This window comes from Ascaphus truei, chromosome 3, assembly GCF_040206685.1.
Source record: "Ascaphus truei isolate aAscTru1 chromosome 3, aAscTru1.hap1, whole genome shotgun sequence".
NCBI classification, from domain to species: Eukaryota; Metazoa; Chordata; class Amphibia; order Anura; family Ascaphidae; genus Ascaphus; species Ascaphus truei.
In genome coordinates, this window is record NC_134485.1 from 233847919 (window position 1) to 233853938 (window position 6020).

Below are 6020 nucleotides of genomic sequence, written 5' to 3' on the forward strand. Positions count from 1 at the left end.
TCCCACCCACCATGCTTAGTGTAACAATTGTATTCCCGAGCCCAGGTTAGCATAAAAAAGATGTACTTTTAAATTGTGTTTTCATCTCTATACAGAGAGTCCTGGTAATTCGATAAGCAGCCGGGATGTCTGCATAGAGATAGCAGATGAAAAGAGAGGATGGAAGTCGAGAGGTGTTGGATCGTTTGGTGAGTGGGGAAGGGCGGAGTACCAAGTCTGGAGACAAAGGCTCCCAGTGGGGGAGACTCTTTGTTCTCACAGACTCGGTGGAGCCTACCCAGCGGGAGGTATGAGGCTGACAAGGGGAAGCCGTTGCTAGTAGGCATGGTTCCCTATGGCCAGTTCGTATTTCCCACTTGCCGGCATTCTGAGCCTCCTCGACATGCCCCCTCCTCTGACGTGCACAGCAAGACGAGACCCCAGCTCAGATTGGCTGTTGCAGTTACGACCCGTTCTCTGATTGGTCGCCAGGCCCTTCTCCATGTTGAAGATAGGACAGCGAGGTCTATGTAAGGGGACTGGCCGATCAGAGAACCAGACTATCTTGAGGCTTGGTCCGGTGAAGCGCTTGCGGGCTTTTCAAAAGTGCTTTTCTCTGAATAGCAAAGCACTTGGCACAGAGTTGCGAGAGAAGCCTAGCTTAGCTGAGGACAAGTTCTCAGATCGCAGCCAAGTTCTAACTTTAATCCTCATCGCGGTCAGCGGGGAAGCCAGGTATCTCTCCTGAAAATGGTACCGTGGTGTTCCTGGATGTGGAGCGGACAGGGTAAGCCTTTTGAAGCAGGCGCCCTGCACCTAGTGAGGCTAGAAAATCTTCCCAGGCCTCCAGTTAAGTGTGTACAGATGCAGCGGCCGTTATTCGAACATTTCACAGGTTTTATACCTGGGCATACCCAGGTCATGGTGCGTGATTTCTTCAAACTTTACCACGTTAAGATGCGTGTTTACTAGTGTTTTTATCGAGAGCAGAAAATTTTAGCATTGTCTGCAATACCTTCGAGAAACTCAAGTGCAAGATCGCGAGTTGCTGTCTTAAAAATCTAATAGCAATTTAACCTGTCTTTTATTGCCATACGGTACTTCAAGTGTGTGTAGTTTGAAGATTAACGTTACGAGTTCATACTGTATAGTGTACATGGGAAAGAAGTCCTTTCTGAGGCTCCTTAGCCATACACAAATCCTATAACTGTAGAAGATTAAAAATATGAGCACGCACAACAAAAGTATTTTTAACGAATAAAATGTTGTATTTGCACAGGATAATAAAGGAAAAAGGAATAATACAAAAATACAACGTCGCTTCTTCCGAATGTAAAATATTTATACTGCACATGCGTGTATGTCTAATTGGAACCTTGTTGAAACGCATATGCGTGTCATCACATTTATGCGCATGCGTGTATGTCTAATTGGAATCTTGTTGAAACGCATATGCTTGTCATCACATTTCTGCACATGCGTGTATGTCTAATTGGAACATCTGCGTGGCTGGTTGCTGGAGCAGGTGAGCTGCGGGTACTCGGACAAACATCTGCGTGGCTGGTTGCTCGAGCAGGTGAGCTGGGGGTTTCCAGGCGAGCATCGGTATGGATGGGTGCTGGAGCAGGTGAGCAGGGGGTTTCCGGACAAGCAAGGGCATGGATGGGTACTGGAGCAGGTGAGGTGGTGGTTTCCGGATGAGCATCGGCATGGATGGGTGCTGGAGCAGGTGAGCTGGGGTTTCTGGATGAGCATCGGTGGACAAAGAGTCAGAGCAGGCGAATGTTTTGGAATCTGTGGTGGTGGGCGATGGCAGTGAGCATGGGCTCTTCTGGTGCCCGGCCAAACAGTTTGATCGAAGATGATTTTCGCTATTTTCATCTTCACATAATAAGGACCAGGGTTCTTTGCCTATGGAGTCTTCAGAACATTTCTTTATTCTCATTTGGCTTTGGCTTTGGCTTGGAAACAGCTTCCGCCTTTTGCCTTCTCATGGTCGGCACGGCAGAAAGCAGGTTCCGGCATCCGTAGAATCGGGGTTGATCCATGGATGCAGATGGAAGAATGCACTCTACAGTATCTGGATGTGAGGATTCGCCATCCTGGCGCTCGCAGACCGTCTCCTCACCTCAAAAAGACTTCCGTGACGGATACCCAGCATGCGCGGTTTCATGATCCCAGTACATGCGCGCGGACTTTGCGCACTCTGTACAACCGCCCGCGGATTCAGACCCCGCCCCATCACTGTCACACAATGTGGATGTTCGTCCAGGCTCCCTGCTGATGTGCGAGTCAGACCCCGCCCTCTGACCTCTGTGACGCGTGCAGGTCAGCGTTTTTTTTAACTATTATCGGAGCTTTATCCCAAAATTTTCTTCTCTTGTGGCCCCACTTACTGAATTGACCAAGAAGGTAGCGGACCCTGCGTCTTGGTCTACTCCTGCTCTCCAGTCTTTCGTTCATCTCAAAAGAGCTTTTGTATCTGCCCCCATTCTCATTCACCCTGATCCCAAGCTTCCTTTTACCCTTGAGGTCGACGCCTCTGACGTGGGCGTAGGTGCCGTTCTGTCCCAAAGGAAGAATTCCCTGTCCAGGTTGCATCCTTGTGCATTTTTTTCGAAAAAATTTTTTTCCGGCCCAATGCAACTACGACGTTGGGAACCGGGAACTTCTGGCCATGAAGCTAGCTCTCAAAGAATGGAGACATCTGCTTGAGGGCACAGAAGATCCGATAACCATCCTCACGGATCATAAGAACTTGCTTTATATTGAAGGTGCACACCGCCTGGGAGCCCGTCAAGCCGGATGGTCACTATTCTTCTCTAGGTTTAATTTCATAATTTCCTACCTTCTCGGATCCAAGAATATTAAAGTTGCCGCTCTTTCTCAACAATTCTCCCTGGACGATAAGTCTGAAGATCACCAAAAAAACATTTTACCGCCCAAATGTATTCTCTCGGCCACTTCATTTGGAGCCCTCAAAGAAATTGTCCGTCAACAAAGTCACATCCCTTCTGGCATCTCGCCTCCACAGGACCGTCTCTTTACTTCACCATCACACCGTAAGAAGGTTCTGGAATGGAGTAATTAATCCAAATCTGCAGGCTATCCCGGCACCAAGAGCACCTTGGACCTCATCTCTCGTACATATTGGTGGCCAGGTATGCAAAAGAACATAAAAGACTTTGTAGCTGTGTGCCGTCCATGTGCCAGGACTAAAACCCCCAGGATACCTCTTGCAGGTCTCCTTCAACCTCTACCTGGACACATCTGTCAAAGGTTTCATTGTAGACTTGCCTACTTCCAAGGGGATGGACACCATTCTCGTAGTAGTAGACCATTTTTCAAAGCAGGCCCACTTCATACCACTCAAGGGTCTGCCCAACTCTCCCAGATTATCCAAAATCTTTATCAGGGAGATCTTCCGGCTACACAGTGTACCCTTGGAGATAGTTTCAGATAGAGGATCCCAATTAATTTCTCGTTTCTGGCGCTCGTTTTGCCGTCAGCTAGGTATCGCCCTCCATTTCTCGTCGGGATACCACCCACAGACCAATGGTTCAACTGAGAGGACCAACCAGTCCCTGGAACAGTATCTTCGGTGCTTTACCTCGGATTCTCAAGATGACTGGGCGAAACTCTTACCTTGGGCAGAATTCGCCCACAATAATGCACGTAGCTGCTCTACTCTGGAGTCACCGTTCTTCGTGAACTAAGGCTTCAATCCTTCAACTCTTCCTCTTGTTCTACCCTCATCAGGGGTCTCAGCGGCGGATGACATAATTAAGGACTTACAGGATCTATGGAGAAAGATTCAGGTCAACATCCGGCAGGCTGTCAATAGGCAAAAGTATCAGGCAGATCGCCATCGCAGACCTGCCCTGGATCTTAAACCTGGCGACAAGGTCTGGTTGTCATCCAGGAACATCAGGCTGAAGGTACCCTCGATGAAGTTTGCGCCGAGATTTCTTGGACCCTTTGCGATTTCCGAAAGGATCAATCCCGTGGCATATAGTCTCGCTCTCCCGCCTTCTATGAAGATTCCTTCTGTTTTTCACGTCTCCCTGCTCAAACCGGTGGTACAGAATGCCTTTTCAGTTCCGGTGGTTCCCACCTCTCCCCTCATGGTTCAAGGATAACCTGAAAAACGAGATCCAATCTATCCTTGACTCTAAGATCTCCAGAGGTTTGCTACACTATCTGGTACATTGGAGAGTTTTCGGCCCGGAGGAAAGGTCCTGGATTCCGAGCCACCGAGTTCCCGCAGCCAAACTAGTTCACGCAGCCAAACTAGTTCACATGTTCCATGCTAAATTCCCAGAGAAGCCATCGTGGAGTTGCCTGGAGGTCGCCCCTAAAGGGGGAGGTACTGTGAGGATTTGCCATCCTGGCAGTCGCAGACCGTCTCCTCACCTCAACAAGTCTTCCATGCCGGATACCCAGCATGCGTGGTTTCATGGTCCCAGTACGTGCGCGCGGACCTTGCACACTCTGTACAACCGCCCACGGATTCAGACCCCGTCCCCATCACTGTCACACAACGTGGACGTTAGGCCAGTGATGTGGATAGTTTATTGGCGGTCACTGCGCAGATAGGAACTCAGCCACGAATGATGATTAAAATCAGCTTTATTCAGACATGGTGCTGGACATCACAGAGATTCATATCCTCTGACGCGTTTCGTTCCGTTTGGAACTTTATCAAAGAGTAAATGGAATCTCTTCACACAGACCTTAAGTAGGCAGGTCCCCCTCCACTATTGGCTGAAAATTTGGTTGACACAGTTGAAAGCACTTGGTCAATCACTGATTGGAATTAAAGCCTCATGTGGAGAAGAGCCTTGCCCGCAAAAAGGTATATTGTGAATGCACAAAACACAAAAACAGGTGATAACAGAAAACAATTAACAAAAAACTAATTAATAAAATATTAAAAACAACTTCGAGTAATGTGCAGCAACCTAAATATAAAAGATATATATTATAATCAATTGCACCTGAAATTCATGATAGGAGTAAATGGAGAAAAACATTTTATATTAAACATCATAAATATTGGTTATGCATTTAATGAGCATTACATATATAATGTCAAAATAATAATGAAAAATCAATATGATAGCATGAACAACAGTGTAAATAATTGAAATGTGAATCACAGTAAGATTACATCAAGGCCCTTTGTACTTATTGCAACTATATATGTCCTATGCATATATATATATATGTATACATTCATGATCTCAAGAATAACTGGATCACGGAACATGATTTTTGATGGTCTTTCATATAGAAAATAGTAACTAAAAATAGTAACTAAGAATGTATGTTGAGATGTATGGAGACACACTCTCAAGACTCCCCCAACCCTTAACCATGAAGGAAGTGTTTAAGCTCCCACTCATGGTTAATGCCATATGGGTGGAGAGTGTTGAGAGTGTATATCCAATACATCTCTTGCTTGTTTAAAGTGTTTTCCCTATTGCCACCTCTAGGGTGGCATGGTATATGTTCTATTGCAGAAAAGGAAAAATTATGAATGCCACCTTGGGGACATTGAGTGAAGTGTCTGGGAACTGGATGGTTTAAGTCCCTTTTCCTAATTAAACGTACATGTTCAGCTATTCTTGTTCTGAGTGGTCTTATAGTGCGGCCCACATATTTGTGCCCGCAGCCACAGAAAAGAATATAGATAACAAATGAGATGTTACAATTAAGAAAATTCTTGATGTAGTATTTCCTAAGATCACTATTGTATGGAATGTATTTGGTTTGGGATGCATACTGGCACATAGAGCAACTCCCGCACCGATAAAAGCCTTTTGGAATACTTGTAATGTGTGTTAGGTTGGACTTGGACTTAAACATACTGGGTGACAGGTGGAAGGCCAAAGTTTTGGCTTTCCGATATGAGAATCTTGGTCCTTGTTGTAGTATTGGGCAGATGTCTTTGTCTAATAATAATGTATGCCAGTGTTTAGATATAATTCTGCAAATATCCTGAGACTGTGAACTGTATGTACTAATGAAGAAAGGACTTT